Source organism: Hyperolius riggenbachi, chromosome 4, assembly GCF_040937935.1.
Source record: "Hyperolius riggenbachi isolate aHypRig1 chromosome 4, aHypRig1.pri, whole genome shotgun sequence".
NCBI lineage: Eukaryota > Metazoa > Chordata > Amphibia > Anura > Hyperoliidae > Hyperolius > Hyperolius riggenbachi.
The window spans coordinates 73,266,705-73,291,445 of NC_090649.1; positions in this window are offsets into that span (position 1 = coordinate 73,266,705).

Here is a 24,741-nt window from a genome sequence, read left to right on the forward strand (position 1 = left end):
TACATATACATTTTTGATAACTTTCAGTCAGGATTCAGGAAAAGGCACAGCACTGAAAACGGCACTATTCTAAGTAATGAATGATCTACTTACAGCAAGAGACAAGGGCAAATGCTCAATTCTGATTTACTTTTCTGCAGCTTTTGATACTGTGGATCATGAAATACTAATCCAGCAATTGAAGAATTACAGTAGCCTAAGGGGTGCTGTTCGCTGGTTTCAGTCCTTCCTATCTGGCAGGACACAGCAAGTATGTCTGGGCTCACACTACTCTAATCCAGTGCCACTTGCCTATGGAGTTCCACAGGTTATGTGCCATCTCCATTACTCTTCGCATTCTACATTCTCCCAGTGGGAAAAATAGTCCAGAACTAGGGCCTGGGATACCACTGTTATACAGATGACAACTGTATTGGCCCTTCAAGCCTGGCACTCAAGACCCATCTGTATCCATCAATGCCTGTCTAGTGGAATTACAAAATTGGATAAACACCTGACAGTTGAGGCTGAACTCTGACAAAGTGTTGGTGGTAGGCGGGCCACACATGGATAAAGTCCAAAACTCTCCCCACTTCAAACTAGCAATTGAAGGAGATACCGTGCAGTACAAAGTCTCTGTGCAAAACCTTGAGGTGATCCCGGATGGAAAGCTAACAGACAGCACATATCAGCAGTTAAGTCTTCCTTCTTCCCCCTGAGAAATATAGCAAGAATCAAACACCTTATCCCAGCTGAAGACCTACCTGCCCTGGTTCATGCATTTGTATCCTCCCACCTGGACTACTGCAATGTCCTGTTAGCCAGATCCCCAGATAAGGTTCTGCGCCCTTTACAATTAGTACAGAATGCTGCAGCCAGACTCCTAGCCAATGCCCCCCGCAGCTCACACATCACCCCAGTACTGCAAACCCTTCACTGGTTGCCAGTAAAATGGATAATGTATTTTAAGATCTGCCTGCTGACATTCAAGGCTCTAAACCACATGGACCCAAATACATAGCGGATCTATTGGAACTTTATGCCCCTCCACACACCCTCCGCTCTGCACAGTAAGATGAATCTGGTTATTCCCAGGATACACTTAACATTTGGTGCTCGGGCCTTTTCCTATGCAGCCCCTACTCTATGGAACTCGCTTCCACAGTCAGTGCAAGAGGTTCCTTATTTGGACAGCTTTAAAGAGGAACTCCAGTGAAAATAATGTAATAAAAAGAGTGCATCATTTTTACAATAATTATGTATAAATGATTTAGTCAGTGTTTGCCCATTGTAATATATTTTAAATCCCTGATTTATATTCTGACATTTATTACATGGTGACATTTTTACTGCTGACTGCTGCTTGCTGATTTGGCAGTTGGAAACATCTGTAAACAGCTATTTCCCACAATGTAACAAGGTTCACAGACAGGAAACTGCCATTAGTACCTCGGTACTCAGAGCTTCTTGTGGGAGGGGTTTCACCACAATATCAGTCATACAGCACCCCCTGATGGTCTGTTTGTGAAAAGGAATAGATTTCTCATGTAAAAGGGGTATCAGCTACTGATTGGGATAAAGTTCAATTCTTGGTCGGAGTTTCTCTTTAAGAAAAGGCTAAAAACACACCTCTTTTCCTGAGACTAGATAACGCAGGTCACATCGCTTTGAGTCCCCAGGGAGAAAAGAGCTATAAAAATATTGTTAGTTATATATTTCACGCCGCATGCTTGTTTTAGGTGGGTGATATACACTACTGAACCATTACTGTAGATGCCCTATTTTTAGGTAAACTAAAAAATGTTTTAAAAATGTAGGTACAATTCTGTACTTTGATTTGCAAGGCTCTGGAATATATAATCCTAACGGTTGTATAGTGCTTTCCTCATGGACCCAACGCTTCATAGTTGCAGCCACTAAGGGTGTACTCAGTAGGCTACCCTGCAGTGTTAGGGAGTATTGGTCAAGGACTCCTTACTGAATAGGTGCTGGCTACTGCTACACATACCTGTCAATCCCTCTACAACTGGATAACCAATTTCTTAACCCTCCTGGGTGGTCCATTAAAAACCGCCAGGGGGCAGCGCAGCTGTGTTTTTTAGATTTGTTTTTTTTTTAAATCATGTAGCAAGCCCAGCGCTCGCTACATGATAGCCGCTGTGCAGCGGCATCCCGCTTCGATCGCTTCCGGCGATCTTTGATCAGGAAATCCCGTTCAAAGAACGGGATTTCCTGGAGGGCTTCCCCCGTCGCCACGGCGACGGGCGGGACGACGTCAGACGTCGTGACGTCGAAAGGGAGTCCCGATCCACCCCTCAGCGCTGCCTGGCACTGATTGGCCAGGCAGCGCAAGGGGTCTGGGGGGGCGGCGCGGCGATTGGCGGCTAATCGGAGCGGCGGCGATCGGAATGCACACGCAGCTAGCAAAGTGCTAGCTGCGTGTTGCAAAAAAAAAAAATATGCAAATCGGCTCAGCAGGGCCTGAGAAATCCTCCTGCGCGGCACAGCCCGAGCTCAGCTCGGGCTTATCACCAAGAAGGTTAACTGACAGGAGACAGCAGGTTAGACTTGAAAAAACACATCCAGCTAATTGACAGTACTGATGCAGCCCAGGGCTGTTTGCTTTCCCTACTGCTCTATTCATTGTACACCAATGACTGCATCCATCTCCACAGATCCTTCTGTAAAGGTTCTGAAGTTTGCAGATGAAAAAAGTAGTTGGTCTCATACAAAATGGTGAGGAACTTGCATACAGGCATGTAGAGGGACAGCTTTTCTCCAGGTGCAGCAGCAATAACTTGGAACTAAATGCTCTTTAAACCATGGAGATAGACTTTAGGAGGAGGAGGAGATCTCCCTCCCCCCCCCCCCCCCCCAGACCCTCCCCCTAACCATAAGTGGATCTACAATAACCCGGATAGAATCGTTCACGTTTCTCGGGTCCACAATCTCAAACAACCTAAAATGGGACAACAATACTGACTATCAAGAAAGCACAGCAGTAACAAAAAGTTTGATCTACCTTAAAAATTAATGGTACAGTTCTACACTGCGATCATTGGATCAATCATGACATCTATGACTGTATGGTTTGACTCCTGCTCAGTACTAGAAAAAGGTGAGGCTGCAGCTCATCCTCCAAACAGCGGAAAGGATAAATTGGCTGTAGCTCATCTTCCCTGCAGGATCTTTATGCTAGCAGGTGCAGAAATGGCAACCAAGATTGCCTCTAATCCCTCTCACCCTCTTCACTCCATCTTCCAGCTCTTGCCTTCAGGAGTAAGATTTCGGTCAATCGCAACTAAACTTCTAGAAAGGAATAGCTTTTTCCCGCAGGCGGTAGCCATGCTTAATGCAGAACCACGCTAGATCTAGGACTAGAGATGGCCTGAACGGTTCCCGGTGAACTTCCGTGGTTCGCGATCGCGGCGAACCGGGAACTTTTCCGGAAATTCGGTTTGCCCCCATAGTGCATCATAAGGGTCAACTTTGACCCTCTACATCACAGTCAGCAGGCACATTATAGGCAATTAGGCTACACTCCCTCCTGGAGCCCCACAATCCCTTATAAAAGGCAGGCAGCGTCAGGCAACAGACTCACTCGTGTGCCTGCATTAATTAGTGAAGGGATAGCTGCTGCAGACTCATAGGGAAAGCTTAGTTAGGCTCTTGTAGGCTTGTTATCTTGCTCCTGGCTGATTGTTCTTGCTAAAAAAAAAAAAAAAAAGCACCCCTCAACAGCACTTTTGAGAGCTAATCTTGTTCTTGTGATCTTTTTTTGTGTGTGGCCCACTTGCATTATATACAGCCCTGTCAGTCAGTGTCACTGTGCCTGTCTATGTGTGACAGGTGCACATGTAATACCCATTCCTGCATATACCTACTACCTGTTGTCTTCAGAGCACCCACCTATCTATGTGAGCGCACACAGTGTGATATACCACTCCGTGCATACCTGTTAACTGCACCTGTGTGAATGACTGCAGATTGTATTAGTCAAGTCAGTGCATACCTTTCACTTTATTCCCCCCCAATATGGCCAAAACAGGCAGAGGCAGGCCACCTGGCAGGTCTGTTCGAGGTCGCGCTGTCGTGATTTTGTGTGGCCCGCGACCAAAGTACAGTGTTCAGAAGAAGGCACGTGCCATCTACCCCCAATATTGTCAGGACTTAGTTGACCATTTAACACAGAACACCTCATCTTTCTCAGCTTCCACACGGAAGTGTGACATATCTTCCTCCTCCTGCTCTGATTCTGGCACCCCACTTAACACTCAGTCAGCCGCCGCCACAAAAGTGCCATCACCCCAGGGCTCAGAGGTGTGGACTTTTTTTGTGTGTCTGCCTCAGATGAGAGCAATGCCATCTGTACTCTCTGCCACCGAAAATTGAGCCGTGGAAAGACCAAGACCCGCGTAGGGACAACTACCTTATGAAGGCACATGATTACAAAGCAAACTGCAATGGGATGACCACCTGAGGGAAAGCAGCACACAAAAGCAAATCCACACACTGCAGTGGATGATATACAATTATTTCTCAAAAAAGGAGATACCCAAACTGTACCGTGATGTTGAAAGGCAAGTGGTGTCACCTCTGGCACACAGCGTTGGGTCAAGAGACCATCTGGCCACGTGGTCTGCCAAGCACGGTCAGGCCTGCCCGAAGACTAAGTCAGTCCCCACACACAGCATCTCTGCCTGCACGCCATGTGACTGCCTGCCCCAAGACTAAGTCGCTCCCCACACAGCATCTCTGCCTGCAGGCCGCTTGACTGCCTTCTCCGCCACCACCAACAGGGTCCAGGACTCCAGCTAGCAGTGGCCACTATAATAATTTTCTGGTGCATGTACATGCCTGCCTAATTTTTCTGGCTGCACTGCGGCTGCACTGCGGCTGCAACAACAAAACAAAAAGGCATGTACATGTGCCAATTCCCCTCTGTGATCATTACCTTGCCGTGGTGAAGGGGCTTGCGTATCACAATGAAGCAATGACCGCCGGCTATATGAGTGTCTTGGGGGGGAAGGGGGGGGGCGCACACCCAAGGTAATAAGGTTGTTCATTGTGGACAGACCAGATTTGATCAGCTGGACAGTCACTGTTCTGTCATTCAGCTACCTCAGCCTGGCGACCATATGGGCTTGAAAACCGCCACGGCCTGCACTCTGGCCATGGTGTATTACACAGTGAGTTTGGTGTATTACACAGTGAGTGTACTGTGTGTGTGTGTGTGTGTGTGTGTGTGTGTGTGTGTGTGTGTGTGTGTGTGTGTGTGTGTGTGTGTGTGTGTGTGTGTGTGTGTGTGTGTGTGTGTGTGTGTTTGAATCTCAAGAGATCATTTGTGTGTTTCTTTCCCCCTTCTGCTCTCATGCACTGAAGTTTCAGGCTGCTCTTTTCTTCCTGCAAACAGCTTTGCCCTTGTCTGAATTTCCTCAGTATGTGAAAGCCCAGCCAGCTCAGAGGACACTTTATCCAGCTTGTAAAAGATAGGAGAGCAGAGAGAAGCTGCACTAATCTAAATATCACACAGGCAGTGTGCAGAGGGGCCTGAAAGGGGGAATTTATAGCAGAACCACAACACTGAAGAACTTGGCAGCCTTCCAGACACTGGCCGACAAGTCTGACAGGGGAAAGATGCATTGATTTATTACAGAGACTGTGATAGCAGAAAGTGTTGCAGTAAGCCAGAACACATTAGAATATCTTTTGGAACTTGTAGGATGATAAAAAACACGATGCAATTTTTGTTACGGAGTCTCTTTAACATGCAAATCGACGGCAGGAGCGATCAAAGCCCGAATCGAGCATGTCGGAAATAGTCGAATCAATCCCGATCGACCCACGGAACGAGCGGGAAACGCATGGTGTGTACCCAGCATAGGACAAAAAGGCCGTCAACCAAAGTAAGGAACCTGTACAATGTATGAGGGGTATAGTTTTGTTTTTTTTACAATACCATCAACTGCAGCTTTTTTATACTGAAAAAAAAATGTACCTAAAATGGGACCATAAATGGTTACATGTAATTAAAGTTTTAAGCAATATTGCATATACAGTATATTGGTTTGTGATTTTAGACTGAGAATAGGTTTACTAGGCAGAGTCCAAGTGCTGAGCAGGTTTAGACTTGCTACATCTCTGTCAGACTATTTCCACTTGTAAAACCTTTTTAAACCATTCTTAAAAATGTCTCCTAGATCATCATGTCAGGATTGTTAGTTTAACGCCTTAATAGCCTCTTTTGTGCATTACACTCATTTAGCAAGAGGCAATGTGACATCTCACATTCACACCTATATACACTCCTTACAAAAACAGCTGAAAGACTGACTAACAGATATGTAGTCTCCAATAACATCCTGACAGAGGATACACAAGCTGAAGTGTACATACAAAAGATGCTATATATTAGTGTGGGGAGGTGTGCAGACTATTACCGCAACTCCCGTGTGCCAGCGTCACCATCTGTTAGCCTGTAAAAGCCTCCATTCTCTACCTGTAGATCAGTCCGTTTGACCCAGACATATGCAGTGATGCGCAGTAGGTCAGGTCGGCACCTTGTGGCCACGTTCCATGCGTTTTTGGTGTACATTTTTTTAAAATCGAAAAGCATTGATTAGTCCTCTGTCTACTGAAATACATTATGTGCATTTCATAGATTTGAGATGTACAGCATTTTAAAAAATAGCATTGTAAAAACGCAGACTTTCATTATGGGCAAAATGCATTTTTCTGCAACGCTAGCGATCGATTAGTGTGCTCCTAGGCTCAAGCCTGGATATCTCCTGATTAAACGCCACTCCCTGTCATACTGAATGAGCGGCCCACAGCTACAACACTGAATGAGCAATTAAGAGCTCATGTGGGCTTTAGAGCCCAGGAATTCTGGTTGGCCCTGGAAATGATGCATCTCAATGCAGCAAAAAGGCACTTTGTATACTCAAGACTCCTACACTTATGGCAGAGGACAAGAAGGCTATAGTCCTGCCTATATAACATATGATCTTTAACTTTGCTGTCCTGGATTATTGAAAACCTAAATACAGATCAAGGTCTGTATTAATTGTCAAGGTCCAAATGCTCCAAAAACTCAATCAATGCACAGGAAAGCTTTGCAGTCACCACATGGAATTAAGGACATTGTGCATTCTTGGATTTCCTCTTAACTTGACTGAATGTTCACGTCTACTGCTCTAGTACAACTACTCTCCCATGGCCAATGGTGTACCACAAGGTTCAGTTTTTAGACCTTTTCTATATGTACAGTCATGGGCTGGAACATTCACTATTACGGCATCACCTCTACTCTGTAAGGGCCCATTTCCACTAGCGTGATGCGATAACTGCATTGCATCCAAGCTGAAACCAATGCAAGTTAATGGAGCAGTTTATATTGCCGGCAAATTTTACCGTGTGACCCAGGAAGAGAATTGGATGCATGCTGCAGATTTTAGCAGCACGGATCAGATTCCGGTTAGCACCAATTAGGAACACAGCACAAAGCGATCATCCCGCTAGTGAAACTTATTTATAAAAAAGCGCCAACATATTCTGTGGCGCTGTACAAAGTAAGAAAAAATAGGATACGATACCTCTGGGTCAATCCTAATACCAGGTCTGTGAGCAATAAAGTAAACAAGGATCCTTATCTTACCCCATTTAGATGGTCTGTTTGTATTAAGGCATCTTAATGATGTATTTATGCTTGAAAAAAATATCTGTTTTTCCTTTTGATGTTGCATGTATATAAGCTGTCTGTACCACCAGCTTGCAAACTAACAGGATATAAACCTGACGAAGGCTGCAAGGCCGAAAGCTTGTTTATTCTTATTCATTTGTAGTTAGCCAATAAATGGTATCATCCTGATTTAAAACTTCTTGAAAATACAATGATTTACACCAGTGTACAAAATAGAGTTGGTATGAAATTCAGAATTGGTACAAAATACAGAGTTGGCAAGTTACACAATTCATATGAATAAATGTGTAAAAATCCAAGACAAAAGGGTGAGAAATGGGCCCTAAAGCTCCAAGACTAATCCTGCATAAAACCTACTACAGTATGTGTCCAAGATTAAAATTGCACAAATTAAAAAGGCCTGAAGCAGTTGCCTAGGTGGTATTTTATTGGGGTGGGGAAGAGATAAATAAGTTTATTAACCTGCCACTTGCAAGGAAAGTTAAAAACCATGAGCATAAGCAAGAGCCAAGTAAGGATTGTTTAAAGTGGAGCCAAATTAAAAATACAAGATTTCAGAAATAAAATCTATTTTCTAACTTATAATAATAATAGCAGCCTTTTTTCAACTGCATGACGACAAATATAAAATATTTTACATTTAGTGGAGAAACCCCTTCCTTTCATATTGCCGACACATCATTGCATTCCAGCGGTTCTGGAGGTGTGTTTAGCTTCTAAGGGTACAATGGTTAATTTGCATATATTCAGCAGTGGTGCTCTGGGAGACATCTCGAGCTCACTCCAACCTGAATTATCGCAAATTCTTTCTGTTTTAGGAAAGCAAACTTTTGTTTTTCATATTGCCGGGACAGAATCCGGCAGTCTGGTGGAGTAGGAGGTGTCCGGCAAAGGAGGAATTGCTAATGGCTGCCACCTGTATAACCCTAGTTATAAAAAGAGAAGGGTGAAAAGCATGCACTGAAATGCTCATAGGCTTGAAGGAGTGTTTATTTATCTTTGTGTCAGAGTGGTGCAACTAAATATGTTGAATGAAAAAAATGTTTGGTTTGGGTCCGCTTTAAGCTTATTATGACACATCACTTCAGGTACTCTAGCACAATTTATACAAACTAAGGAATAGTAGTAAAAATAAATTGCTAATTTACAATATTTATTTATAAATGAGCCTGTCTGCCCATTGTAAAATTATTTCCTGTCCCTGATTTACATTCTGAAATTTTTCGAAGGCGGCAACATCTTCAGTTCTGCCAGGTGATCTATGCCCAGAGGGAGACACGGGCTGCTTGGCAGTTGGAAAAAAAGCATTTCCCATAATGCAACAAGGTGTACAGGCAGCAAACTGTCAGGACCATGGTCATGACATACCACTGTGGGAGGGGGTTTCACCAAAATTCAGCCACACAAACCCCCCTGATCTATTTGAGAAAAAAAAAAATAGATTTCTGATGGGAAAGGGGGTATCAGCTACTTATTGGGATTAACTTCAATCCTGGGTTAAAGTTCTTGTTTAAAGGACAACTAGATGGAAAGAAGGGATAAAAATAACCCGTCGACTGGTATTAATAGGGCCGGTCCTTACAAGAATCACCACCGGTATGATTTATGAACTTTATGTGAAAACAAAAATTCCGTCATATACCAATCTTGCCTGACCTTTGTATGGAGCAAAAAAGTATTGTGTGCATCATCCAAATCTCCTGCAGGTGGTGGGGAGGCTTCATGGATAATCAGTACCTAGGGAGCACATGTCCCTGTGGTTTAGCATCCAATGTACACAAGCCTACATGTAAAGCTGTTTAATACTGACCCCGAACTTCATCACAAGTTCTTGCTGTGCAAGTCAAATGGATTATGACGGAGCTGCAGAGGAGTCTGCTGTGGGCTCTTTGAAGTCGTGTGCGCATTTAGTGAGGACTTTGCTCCAAGCAGATGGGACCATTCATGAGGTTTTAAATGAGATTACATCTATCAGCAGGTGGTCTGCAGCCATGTGAGGTGTGTGGAAAATCTATGCAGTCCTGCAATAGGATGATAAAGCTCAAAAGGTTTAAAGAAGAACTCTAGTCAAAAGGTTTTCTAGTTTTGAATGGGAAAGGGTTAGAATGTCTAAAAACCTTCATATGCCACCTGTCAGTGACAAAGTCACCAGAAACACAGCAAGGTAACATTTTAATGTAGACAAAAAAGTATAGAACATACAGTGCAAGTTTTTCTCCCTTATGTCCTAATCTGAAAGATTTAAGTCTGTTTCACACCAACAATCAGCACTTTGGATGTGGTGAGATCAGACAATCGCACCGCTACAGATAGGCATGGGAAATACTGCCGGTAATCTCATTTCTGACAGCAAGCCGGACTATTTTTATTTATTGTATTTATAAAGTGCCTACATATTATGCAGCGCTGGACATTAGTTTAGGTTACAGACAATATTTAGGAGTGACATACAGCAATAAGACAATACAGGAATACAAGAAAGACCAGATCATGCAGCACAGTATAAGTACCAGGTAATGCTTAGTCAGTCACTGGGGGGAGCATGCGGATTAGGCAAGTTAGGTTCACTCAGATGCATAGCATGGGTGCACAGTAATGGAGGTGCATGATCAGGTAGGACACACAAGGAGGAGGACCCTGCCCAAAGGCTTACAATCTAGAGGGAGAGGTAGGGACACGAAAGGTAGGGGACCAGAGTTCGGCTGCGGGTTTAGAGCACTTGTGAGGGGTGGTAGGCCAGAGTGAAAAAGGTGAGTTTTGAGGGCCTTCTTGAAGATGTTGGAGGGGGCTGCCCTAATGGGTGGAGGTAGGGAGTTCCATAGTGTTGGAGCAGCTCTTGAGAAGTCTTGGACGCGTGCATGGGACTGGGTGATGCGGGGGGCGGTTAGGCGAAGTTCATTGGAAGAGCGGATTGAGCGGCTAGGTGTGTACCTCTGAGTAAGATCGGAAATGTAGGTTTGACAGGTTTTGTGGACAGATTCGTAGGTCAGACAGTATCTTGAATTTGATTCTGGACTGGGTAGGAAGCCAGTGGAGGGGATTCACGGAGGGGACCCGCCGTGGTGGAGTGATGGGAGGAGTGGATAATTCTGGCTGCCGCATTTATAATGGACTGCATCGGGGCTATTCGGGTCATAGGGAGACCAGACAGAAGGGTATTGCAGTAGTCAAGGCGGGAAATTATGAGGACGTGGATGAGGAGTTTGGTGGTGGCAGACGTCAGGAAAGGGCGGATCTTACAGATGTTGCGAAGGTGGAAGTTGCAGGACAATTTTGTGAGGTTTTGGATGTGAAGAGTGAAGGAGAGTTCGGAGTACAGGGTGACACCCAGACAGCAGGCTTGAGAGGTAGGGCGAATGGTAGTGTGGTTAACAGTGACGTGCAGATCTGGGAGGTTCATGGATGGCTGGGGTGGGAAGATCATAAATTCCGTTTTGTCTAGAGATTTATTTTCAGTAACCTAGTGGACATCTAGGAGGAGATGGCTGATTGGCAGGAGACCTTGTCTATGGTAGTGGGGGATATATCAGGTGTGTGGAGGTAGATCTGGGTGTCATCAGCATACAGATAGTTAAAACCCATGGAGGAGATGACCTTGCCAATGGAGGATGTGTATAGGGAGAACAGTAGGAGGCCAAGGACTGAGCCTTGGGGGACTCCCACCAAGAGGTGGTTGGGGTGGATGAGGATTCATTGAAGGTGGTCATGAAGGAGCGGTTGGAGAGGTAGGATGAAAGCCAGGTCAAGGCGAGGTCGTGAATGCCCATGGACTGGTGGGATTGAAGGAGTAGGGGATGATCTACTGTGTCAAAATCTGCTGAAAGGTCAAGGAGGAAGAGAAGAATGGAGTATTTACCTTCAGCTTTAGCTAAGGTAAAGTCATTGACCACTTTGGCGAGAGCGGTTTCGGTTGCGTGGGCAGGCTGAAATCCAGATTGACTAAAGTCATGCTTTCTAGCGCTCACTTCCTGTGATGGAAAAATTGCATGGAAGTGTATTGAAAAAAATACACGCCATTGAACTACATTCACTGTCAACTCGCGTTGCCGGGATGTTGACCGGTACCCCACTGATGCATTCGTGTCAGATTGGATGCTTCTGGCACATCACATCCAATCTGAAATGTCCCATAGACTTTCATTGCTTTAGTGTTACTGAGGGAAATAAGGGTAAGGCAATGAAAGCGTCCCATTGTGAAAGGGCCTGAGGCCTGACGGGCAGCAGACAGGCGGTGAATTCACTGCCCATCAGCTGCTCTCCAGCACCAGCTGGGCAGCCCCCACATAGAATCAGATCAAAGTGACTGCAGCTGTGATTCGAAATGTCGCGGTCCTCAGCCATTCGGCTGTAGTTTAGTCACCCTGAGCTGCTTGGTTACTCTGTTGTACTGGTCCAAGCCCTATTTCATACAGCCTTATCAATCCCTGCCATGTACTGATGAGAACCAAAAGTCCGAAACAGGCTGTCTACATGTGGGTTTGATATGGCTGTGTAAAACTTAAAGCTATAGGCTTGCTATACACCAGCGGTTCTGGATGCTTGCTTTGCTTAACAAGGGAGAAAAAGGATAATTTGCATATTTAGTAGTAGTGCATTGTGGGTAACCACAAATGTTCACTTATAACTGAATTATTGCAAATTTCCTTCTGTTTTAAGAAGGCACTTACACCAAGCTTTGCTTTTTTAATTGGGAGGCTTTTTGGTTCCTCTTATCCCCCTATACATTCCTAGTAGTTTAGAGTAACCAAGCAGCTCAGGGTGACCTAAAGATGGTGACAGACGTTAGAAACTATCAAATCTTTTAAACGATAGTTAAAAACCTGCAAAAGTCAAGGAGGATTGAAACAATGCTCTGCAAATTAATCCATATGGCAATTAAAAATGGCAAAAGAAAAAAAAAATGACACAGGTGGGGTGCATAATGTAACAGTTTGAAAAAAATAGTTAAACGATGTTGCGTGACATTGCAGATAAAGTTTGTCTCGAAAAATCCTTTGGAAAAATTGTGTCATGGGTATGGGCCTTGGATGTGTGTCCATGTCAACATCAAAATAGTAAAAATGTTATACCAATGGCACAGGACAGACTTACTAGGCCAAATCTGGCTGCTTGCTCCATGATGAAGAAACTGAGACTGGACACAGCAGAGGCATTCTGGTTCCAGGTCATGTAACAAGTGAATGAAAGGGTAATGAGTGGATAATTACTACCCCAGTGGATAAGCCTCGTCTATACTCTCCTGGAGGTCAGGAGAACCTGCAGCCAACAACTTATTAGCAGATGAGAGAAGACCTTTCAGCTCTCAGGGAAAAATACATCAAAAGCGTCAGAACGAGCACGCTTCCAATTAGAAGATGGAAAATAGGTACATTTAAAAACGAAGTTTAGTTACAAAAGCCCACCATGAAGTTATCCAGAAATCCTACATATTGAAAAAAAGGCCTTTTAGGTGTTTTAAACCACTCAACATGCACCACAAAAGGAATGTGGACGTAGGAAGGGCAATGGCCCTCGGCTTAGTGAAAGGTGGCAACAGGCAATTATGGTGCAGTTTTCAAAACATTGAATATCTGCTCAATAAAAGTTTGACTAACTAAAGTGTTCTTGAATAAGGAAATTGTAAATAAAAAAAATAAAACAAAAAAATGTATAAAAAATTTTTTGGGTGGCATTGGCCAGGGTTTTTCCAAAAAAGTGTAACACTCCAAAGCAGAACAGGATCATCCACCGGGCAACCTAAGCAGGTGCCTGGGGCCTAGTGGCTGTCAAGGGGTCCACCTGTCACTTTTGACCTCACTCCACTTCAGATTACCAAAAGGACCCCATATCTACTACCTTGCCTAGGGCACCATTACATCTTAATTCATCTCAAAGTACACACACAAAAAAACAACAACAAAAAACCACTATGTAGCTTTGAATGCAAATACAATGATAGTCCTATGGGGACATCACATTGATTAGTGTGAGTGGTTCTGTCGGGATAGCGCAAGTGGATGAAGTGCATTTTCAGGGTAAGACAAGTCAACGTTTGCCGTGAGGCATGCTTCAAATGGTACTGAATGCCTCATATGTATTGGTGTCATTGCACCATGTCTAGCAATGTGACTTGTGTCACAACCTGTCCCAACACTACAACCAGTCCCATTTCCCCTAATGTATATTTACTCAATTTGAGGCCCCTATTACACTAGGAGACTTCATATTACCCTTTCTGCACACAGGGTAACGCAACAGCAATGAAAGCCTATGGGGCCCAGTACACTTACCCCATCACATTGCACCAGAAGTTTCTGAATCGCATGGCGGCGGTGCAGCACGCAAATACAATGGCAGAAGCTGAGAACCCCCGTGATGTACTTCCTGTCCAGCAAGGAAGTATGTCTGCGGTGCAGGGGGCGGTGCTATGCATCTGACCCTGTTGGCGCACTTCACTGCAGGATCATATGAATCTAGTTTGGCGTTGTGGTGCAATGCAATGGGGGCGGCGCATTGCAACGCTTGCCTCAAGTGTAAAACCAGCCTGAGAAAAATTCACTGTTAAACCAAGCTACATAAGATTTGCATCCTATTTACTATCTAGTGAAAACTACAAGATAAGGTCAATAGGACATTAAAGAAATTAGGCCTTCTTTCCAGTTTTGCTGGCATCAGTCAACCTCCAATATAGGTATTTAGAGATGATATGCAATTAAACCACAAGGTCTTGACATCACACTGGGAAGGGTTTCGCCACAATATTAGCCATACAGACTCCCCGATCAATTAGAGGAAAGATATTTCTTGTGGCAAAGTCAGTATTGGCTATCGATTAGGATGAAGGTCAATCCTGGGTTACAGTTCCTCTAAACAGAATTCTGCTCTCATTTAGCAATTAAAACGTTGTCTTTCAAATCTATCCCATATAGTATAGGGCTGGTTTCCACTAAGGGTGATCTGTGTATCTATATACAAAAACATTTAGCCTAATGCATCAATAAGGGTTGTGGTTATAGATAATGGCAGTTGGTGCTGCTGTCTTGTCTGCCAGTAAAGATTACATGCGTGTTGGTTGTGGATCAAACCACAAATTACATGACAATCATTTTTCTATTTTTTAACGTCTTTCACTTTGCAATGTATTGATCTCTCCTCCACCCCATCCCCCCGCCTGCCCCCCCCCCCCCTTTATTTATTTATTTTTTTTAAACTAAAGGTCTTCTTTAAAGTATAGACTTGCATATCCTACCCACTGACCTGTAGTGAGGCATTATCGGTATATATTCTCAACGCAAGTGAAAATAGCCTATACATTTTGTAAAGTTAAAGTTGTACTTTAAATTGGCAAAGCTAATACTGTGTTAGAATGTGGTACCTACAATACGTTTTGGTCTCTTATGGCCCATACTCACGGGCAACTAAACTGCCTGTCGCTAGCACACGTGAGCGTGTGTGCGACAGGCCAGCGACAGCTCGTCGCCAGGTCCCTCCGCATACACACGGCGAGAGGGACCTGGCAACTGATGCGGCGGAAGCTGTCGCTGTTGTCCCTCCCCCCGCCGGAAGCGCCGTCAATTTGTTATTATGTTGCTGTCGCTAGTCCGCGTACTCACGCGGACTAGCGACAGTTGCGGCGGCGACTGTTGCCAGGCGATTGAACGTTTCAATCGCCTGGTGACATCAGCGACGGGCGACAGTTCGGTGTGCGCGCTCGTGCGACAGCCCATACTCACGGGCGACCTGTCGCCGCAACACGCGCGCGCCGCGTGTTGTGGCGACAATTGTAGCCCGTGAGTATGGGCCATAAGTCCTATAAGTTCCTAGTGCTTTGGGTCACCCTGAGCTGCATAATTAACTCTTTTCTACTACAATACAGATGAACTACACTAGCATTAGGTTCAGGATGAGTTATTGTAAGCAGCTTTCAGAGTTTATAAAAAGGGTGTCTGTTTCTTCAGACCATAAAACTAAAAAAGCTAAACAAACCATTAAAAAAAGCAATAAAAAGTGAACAGGGCCTGCTCCCTCCACACACATGAATGGGTTAATACATCACTTCACATTGTTGGGAAGACCTTTTGAGCCCAGGTCCTGACCTCTCCTTTGGAGCTAAACAGCAGGTCTTCAGTCAGCTGTGGTAGGTGTTTTGTCCCTGTGTCCTGTGCCTTCTCTTGAACTCCAAGCTCTTTACCCATCTTGGAAGGTCATCAATCACCACTGACATGTAGAATAGACCTGAGGACATTAAATTGCAGGTCTGCTACTTTCTCCTGGCAAATTGTTCCGTAATCCCTCCCCCAGTTACCTGAACAGATACTGGTTTGTCTAATGCATCTCTATTTGGATTAGTCAAATTAAAAAATGTAAAGGACTAGGATGTAAAATGTAATTGGCTTTTCCAGAACAGAGTAACCAAGCAGCTCAGGGTGACCCAAACTACTAGGAATATATAGGGGGATAAAAGGAACCAAAAAGCCCTCCTACTAAAAAAGCAAAGCTTGGTGTAATTTGCCTTCTTAAAACAGAAGGAAATTTGCAATAATTCAGTTATAAATGTTACCCACAATAGTTTACACAATAAATGTTACCCACAATGCACTACTACTAAATATGCAAATTATCCCTTTTCGCCCTTGTTAAGCCAAGCAAGCATCCAGAACCGCTGGTGTATAGCAAGCATATAGCTTTAAGTTTTACACAGCCTTATCAAACTCACATGTAGACAGCCTGTTTCAGACTTTTGGTCCTCAGTACATGGCAGGGATTGATAAAGCTGTATGAAATAGGGCTTGGACGAGTACACCAGAATAACCAAGCAGCTCAGGGTGACCCAAACTACTAGGAATGTATAGGGGGATAAAAGTTACCAAAAAGCCCTCCTACTAAAAAAAGCAAAGCTTGGTGTCATTTGCCTTCTTAAAACAGAACACAGGGATGCATATTCACTCATGATGCATCATGGGGAGTTTCTCACACAGTTCAATTGCTAACCCAAGTTTATAATTTGCCCATCCAAAACAAATCTCCGCATACTACAACATTCCAATTTTCAAACAAAATTTCGGTCAGACAGACCTGGCACACGCTATTTAACGGGCACCCAATAGCCGGTATTTACATTAGCACCTATGTAGCGCCAAAATTGTCCATTAGCTGCAATCGCCAAATTTCCTGCTTCATTTTTCATTGCAGGAATCAGGCCTCTTTCAAACTGCTAAACTGCATGCTTTTCTGGCAGTACAGCCTTATGGCCAACATGCACAAACGCTATTGGGGTGCAATTAAAATGCAGCATTCGTAACGCCGGGCATGTCAGCACTTTGCACGCACTAGTATTACGCAGAAGAAAAAACGCAGCACATCACGTCGGGGCATGGCTGTGGCCACTCTCAGATGTGACTCAATGAAGGAACCTTAAAGAGGAACTCCAGTGAAAAGAATGTAATAAAAAAAGTACTTCGTTTTTACAATTATGTATAAATGATTTAGTCAGTGTTTGCCCATTGTAAAATATTTTAAATCCCTGATTTACATTCTGCCATTACATGGTGACATTTTTACTGCTGGCAAGTGATGTAGCTGCTGCTTGCTGTTTTGGCAGTTGCAAACAGCTGTAAACCGCTATTTCCTACAATGTAACAGGGTTCACAGACAGGAAACTGCCAGAAGTACCTCGGTACTCAGAGCTTCTTGTGGGAGGGGTTTCACCACAATATCAGTCATACAGCACCCCCTGATGGTCTGTTTGTGAAAAGGAATAGATTTTTTTATGTAAAAGGGGGTATCAGCTACTGATTGGGATAAAGTTCAATTCTTGGTCGGAGCTTCTCTTTAAGTACACCTGTACTGAGGGAAATATGGAGGCTGCCATATCTCTTTAAAAACATTACCAGTTGCCTGGCTGTCAGTCTCTGGCTGCAGTGGCGTCTGAATAACACCTGAAACCAGCATGCAGCTAATCCAGTCAGGCTTCAAACATCTGATCGGCATGCTTGTTCAGGGTCTTTAACTAAAAACGTACAAGTTCGACAGGACAGCCAGGCAATCTGCATAGTTTAAAAATAGGTTCAGCTTCCATATCCCTCTCTGGGCTGGTGCACACCGAGCGGCTTTTTCAGCGTTTCTGCAGCCGCTTGCGGCTGCGGATCCGCTTGGTCAATGTATCTCAATGGGGTGGTGCACACCAGAGCAGGAGGTGTTTTGCAGAAACGAAAAATGCCGGGGTGAGGAATTTTTGGGATTGCGGGTGCGTTTCTGCCTCAATGTTAAGTATAGGAAAAACGCAAACCGCTCTGAAAAACGCCTGTTCAGAGCGGTTTTGCCGGCGTTTTTGTTACAGAAGCTGTTCAGTAACAGCTTTACTGTAACAATATATGAAATCTACTATACTGAAATCCGCTGCAGCAATCCGCAAAACGCCATAGAAAAATAAAAAAAAACGTTTCAAAATCTGCTAGCATTTTGCGGATCTGCTAGCGGGTTTTGGTGTGCACCGGGCCTCACTTCAGGTGTGTTTGAAATTGGCATATGAAAGAAACCCCAGAAAACCTACCTACCTTTAGTACTACAGTTACTAAAAGATTTTTTTTTCAGTTCAGGTTTGCTTAAAGCATTATTCCAAAGTTACATGACACCCATATGTAGGGCTGAGCCACACTGGGCATTTGCAATGCGTCTGTGCTGAGTTTTGAAAAATGAAATTCACTCCTTAAGGGCCCTTTTCCACCAGCGCGTTTGCGCTGGCTGAATCGCAAAACCGCAAACCGCTAGCGATTTTACAATCGCTACGGTTTGCTTTTTAACATAGGAATCGCGGTAGGTCATTTCCACTACCGCGATTCGCTTTTGTCGGGAACGCGAACGCGCGGCGGAGCGATAATTGCCGCGATTTTGCTATGCAGTGCATAGCATAGCAAAATCGCGGCCGCAAACGTCGGGGGAATAGCCGGTTTTGCGATTCAGCAATCGCTAGCGTTCAGCATGAACGCTAGCGATTGCAGGTGGAAAAGGGCCCTTAGACTCAAAAAAAAAAAAAATGTACCGTCATTGAATCAAAATCTATTGCAGCAATTTTTGCACGATTCTCATTCATGTCAATGATACATTTAGCAAAAATGCAAGCGTGGCGCAGACGCATCGCAAAACGCTCAGCAGTGCGGCTCAGCCCTTAGGGACCAAAACCACAAGTACACATCAGTCATTTATATAAGTTTCAATATTTATAATAACTCAACTTATAAACTCCTAGAACAGAACCTGGTTTCTAAGTGGGAAACAGACAAGTCACAAAATTTTAGTCCTGCTAGAATAATAATTAAAAAAGCAATTTTACTCCAGTGGGAACAGCATACCCCACATAGGCACTTTCCGCCAGTCCAGGTGAATATACATGAATAGTCACTGTATTAGACTGCTGGCCTCTATGCTTAAATCTGGCTTTACAAAGTCCTATGGAGAAGAGAGGAGCAGGTGGTTTCTAGCAGTGCCTGGGGACACAGCAATTGGTCAGATATCCATCTTGAACAGTTACTTGTCACATTAAGCATAGCGCAGAAGACATGCGATTCCTGTACAGACAATTGAAGTTATTTCAGCTGTCAAACTTTGAAGCATAACAGAGGGAGAGAAATGGTGGACTAATGTTCCACAAAGACTTGGGCCAGGTTCACAGTGGACTTTGCATTCCTTATAACCGCAGTTCTTTGGAATGTATTGGAAAGAGAAAAAAAAGTTGGTGTCACATTGCATACAGTTAAAGAATAACTCCGACCAAGAATTGAACTTTATCCCAATCAGTAGCTGATACACCCTTAGTTGCTGCAACCAGGGCCGGGCCGAGGCATAGGCTGGAGAGGCTGCAGCCTCAGGGCGCAGTGCAGGAGGGGGCGCACAATTCATTCAGCTGTCATTCCTAATTGTGTATGAAGCAGAAAGAAATAGGAATAGGGGATACATAGCAGTGACTGCAAGCCAGATACCTAGAGATTAAGGTGTTGGGGAGGTTGTGGGCCCTGTGGCCCTCTTAGTCTAATAGCAATCAGTGTGTGACAGCTGGGGTGGGAGGGATGGAGGGGTGCACTTTGGTCTCTCAGCCTTGGGTGCTGGAGAACCTTGTCCCAGCTCTGGCTGCAACTATGAAGTGTTGGGTCCATGAGGAAAGCACTATACAACCATTAGGATTATATATTGCAGAGCCTTGCAAATCAAAGTACAGAATTTTACCTACATTTTTAAAACTTTTTTTAGTTTACCTAAAAATAGGGCATCTACAGTAATGGTTCAGTAGTGTATATCACCCACCTAAAACAAGCATGCGGCGTGAAATATATAACTAACAATATTTTTATAGCTCTTCTCCCTGGGGACTCAAAGCAATGTGACCTGCGTTATCTAGTCTCAGGAAAAGGTGTGTTTTTAGCCTTTTCTTAAAGAGAAACTCTGACCAAGAATTGAACTTTATCCCAATTAGTAGCTGATACCCCTTTTACATGAGAAATCTATTCCTTTTCACAAACAGACCATCAGGGGGCGCTATATGGCTGATATTGTGGTGAAACCCCTCCCACAAGAAACTCTTGAGTACGTACTTCTGGCAGTTTCCTGTCTGGGAACCTTGCTGCATTGTGGGAAATAGCTGTTAACAGCTGTTTCCAACTGCCAAAAAACCATGCAGCAGCTACATCATCTGCCAACAGTAAAAATGTCACCATGTGATAAATGTCAGAATGTAAATCAGGGATTTAAAAGATTTTACAAATGGGCAAACACTGACTAAATCATTTACACATAATTATTGTAAAAATGAAGCTTTATTGCATTATTTTCACTGGAGTTCCTCTAAGCATACAATATGCTTCATTATCAGTTAAAGCCCCTGTTTCGGCACTGCATGTAGTTCTATCACAATGTACCTGACGCACTGAGCATCGCATAGCTGTATTACAGTGCGACAAGCTACGTTACAATATGGCAGTTACGCCGCAACAACACTGACTGTAGCCTTACAGGACCACTATTGTAGGGAACAAAAATGTAAAAAAAAAGTAGATTTTTTTAAGCTGTCACAGCAGCTAGTACAAAAATCAGACAAAACTGAACTAGCTCATGTCCTGGTGGGGGGACTTCCAGTATTTTACTGACAATTTACAATAGCTGCATATTTTAAAATTGACACATTTGAGATAGTAGTACTTTAAGCTGCTCCAACTGGCCAACAGGGTTTTGGCTGAGTAGCCTAGGTTTACATTGAACATGTATGCATTTCTGTATGCTTTGGTTTTAAAACAAAGAATGCACAGTGCTCTGTTAAAAAAAAAAAAAAAAATCTTGAACCATTTACATAGATGTTAACTGACCCTATAGAAAACACAAATTTGGAAAGCATTCACTGTGAAGCAGCCCTTACTTGCCCAAATCTACACTCCTTGCTAGTTGACTTGTGTGCATCCATTAGTTCACAGCATGTTCCTTGCAGGGCCGGATTTGTACTCTTCACCGCCCAAGGCCAATGTCACCAGCCACCCCCCTTCAGTATTCAGTATAGGTAGCGAGATGACCCCTCCCCCCCACTTCCTTTCAGTATAGGTAGCCAGATGACCCCTCCCCCTCCAGTATAGGTAGCCAGATGACTCCCTTAATCCCCCCCCCCTTTCCCACTCCCCCCCCCCCTTTCAGTACAGCTTGATGCCACACTGCAGCAGCCATCAGTGTCACTCATTTCTCCACTCGTCTCCAGTGCAGAAGCTTCCTCTTCCCCTCCGTCTCCAATGCTGCCCAAGTCCGTAGCCTCCCGCCACCTCACCAACGTGCACAGAGAGCAAGGTGGCTGCTCCACAGGTGTCTGGCAGCAGGGAGATTAGGCGCTCACCTGATCTCCCTGCATTGCAGCATTTGCAAGCTTGCAAATGCTGCACCAGTTTAGTCTGCTGCTTTGGTGCCCTTGCTACTGTACTGTGGTGCCCTAGGCCATGGCCTAAATCCGGCCCTAGTTCCTTGTGTCATGTTAGTGTGTAGTCTGAACACTCCATAAGATTTGCACCATCTGAAAAGTTCCTTTATTATAGCTCAATAGCCCACAAAGGGCTGGTCATGATTTGAAAAAGGACCTGGAGTGGCCCGAAATGCCTGTGCATCATCATAGCACAGACCCACAGATGGACTTTATCTTTTGCTATGCTACAGTTTTATTGAGCTATAATAATGAAACTTTTCAGATGGTTCGAATTTTATGGAGTGGTCTACAATTTACTTGTGACTCCAACGGTAATTCCGGGAAAACTAACCTACCATTGGTGTGGTGGCAATTACGTTGAAGTGTGTAGTCTGAACTACATAGGCAATTGGAGGGGGTGTTCAGATTTTTTTTGCCATGGAAAGCGTAATACTGTTTCTGAGACTCTGAAATTTTAAGCCAATCACATGACACTATTCGGTATAAAATAGAATGCAAAAGTTTATTGTGGTTGCCAATCAGAAATAAGGATTACAAGTAGCGTACATCTGCAAAAGATATCGGATTCCGCAAAAATGTATTACTTGGAAATCAGAAATTCAGATTTCTGCGGAAATCTGAAAGACTTCACGGAATGCAGAATTCCATTGGAATCCGAACATCTGTATTTCTGACCAACCCTGCTGGACATAACATGGTTGAGCACTTCAGCCATTCACAGCATACACCATCGGAGGATAAAATCCACTAGAAAAATCCATCAGGTAGACGGTACTTCAGGTCTGATCTACTTTGTACAGATTGCCATGGTTCTGTGTATGAGCAATCCTCACATCCAGGATTTAGCAATGACAAGCTCAGAGCCCTCTGCCTTTGTTCTATAAGAGCTGGAAAAGCCACTTCCTCCATCTGTGGTCCTAATCACTGGGAGGTCTGAGGAATGCAAGAAGGGGGCAATCCTAAAAGCCTCATTAGGAATGACAGCCCTGATTTATAGCACATATTGATGGCAACCATCAAAGGCAGGGCAACAAAAACTACTAAGAAAGCAATAAAAGTGCAATAAAAACACCCACTGTTTATCAGAGATGGGCCTGGATTTGGAGGCCTCTGCTGGAGCAGACACAGCTAGGAGAGGTTTGCAGTGCTGGTCCTCACCTGGCAGGCCATAGACTCCTGATAACATCTCCTGCAGATATGGTTAATGTATCATTTGCAGTATGCACCCAATTAGGACAGTTTTAGTTATACTCCCCATTCACAGCTTTGAATTTCCTACAAAGAGGCTGACAATTTTAAATTTAAATACAGCTTCAGCTCCCTACAAGATTTTCCTTTGCCAAGTTACCACCAGAAACATCAAGTGTATACCAGTGTCTAAAAGGTTTTAAAAAGAAGAGGGGCCGACTAGTGTTTTAACTGTGTGTGTCCACTTTCTCCAATATAGCATGTGTCTGCATACCGCCTTTTGAGTGCCATGTCCTTTTGTCCTATTTGCTGATAATACATTGACTTTATTGAAATTTATTGAAAAAAGCTACATTGCACTTACTAGAAGATAAAAAAAATCCTTGCTAGAGGATAGAATCAGCAAATTGATCTCAGAAATGTATCAGTTCAGGGTGACGTCACAGGTGTCACTGAGGAAAGTAATGTCACTTTTGGGACAGATGAAGTAAGCCTTTCCAGCAGCGGAGTGGGCTCAGGCACATTTCAGGAAACTCCAGTCTTGGTTTGTGGCCACTTGGGACAAAAGGGTAGGGGACACTAGACAGTCAGGTGACTCCTGCAGGTTTTGCACTCTACGGTGGTGGGGGGAATCCTGTCCGATTCGTTCAAGGCCACCCCTGGGTTTAAGAGTCACCGGTCAAGGTTTATTTGGATACCAGTTTGTGGGTCGCACTCTTAGGATCAACAAGCACCGGGCAGATGGGACCTAGAGATGATCAAATCCTTCAACTTTAGAGTTGATGAAAGTTGCACTCCGCAACAGAATTTATCAAAATTGAAAATGAACATTCACAAGCAACACTGCTCAGAGCGCTCTGGAGATTGTAACTTGGCCAGAAAACAATCTAGTCACTATAAAGCGGACCACATGGCAGATTCTCTCAGCAGATCTGCGATGATAGAGGCAGAATGGCAACTCAACCAGGAGGTGATCTTGAACATAATTGCCAAGTGGGGGAAACCAATCCTGGGTTTGTTGGTTGCTCCAGGAAACAAGGAAGCAGATTTCTGTTCCCTGCAGTCTCCCTCTTCAGTAAGTCAGCTGGATACACTGACAGTTCTAAGGCCGGAGGGACTTCTATCCACTTTCCTTCCATTCAACCTTATTCCCAGAGTTGAGGAAAATAGAGATTGAAAAGGCAAAAGTAATTTTCATAGGCCCATGGTGGCCAAGGAGTCCCTGGTCTCCTTTTCTTCAGTTATTAGTCAGGGGACCCTAGCATTTGGGGACCAGACCTAGTTCAGGGCGAGGTCACGCACCGCAATCTGCAGCTTCTAAATCTGACAGCCTAGTTCCTGAGAGGCAAATCCTTAGAAATCAGGGAATCTCAGAAGATGTTGTAAAGACTTTACTACGCTACAGGAAGCCTGGTACTAGAAAAAAAAAAGTATAACATTTAGGCGATTTATTCCTGGAAGGAAGAGAATGTACGTTCATCTAGAATGTGCGCAGAGCTTTAAAAAAAAAAATTGCAAATATCAGTCTAGCTAGCTTTTATAGAATTGTGTGTATATAAGACAACTCTGGCTTTGATTCTCCAAGGAAAAAAGGAACCCCTTTGGAACAAGAAGATGGCGGAAGTGATCACCGATACTTTGTTACCAAGCCTAGAATCTAACTCAGGGGTAGGGAACCTATGGCTCGGGAGCCATATGTGGCTCTTTTGATGGCTGCCTCTGGCTCCCAGACAAATCAGTAGGTATTGATTCACTAAGCTACACTGCTCAAGCAGCGCTGCTTTTTTTTTGAAAGTATAATTTTTATTCACATTTTTGCATATAAACAAAGAGACAATTGTGCCTGCCAACCGTGGCGGCACCTAAACAAAATAATAACAACATGACCATCTTCCATTCCAGAGTAAGTGCATAAAATACATTATCACTCCATCCAATAGCT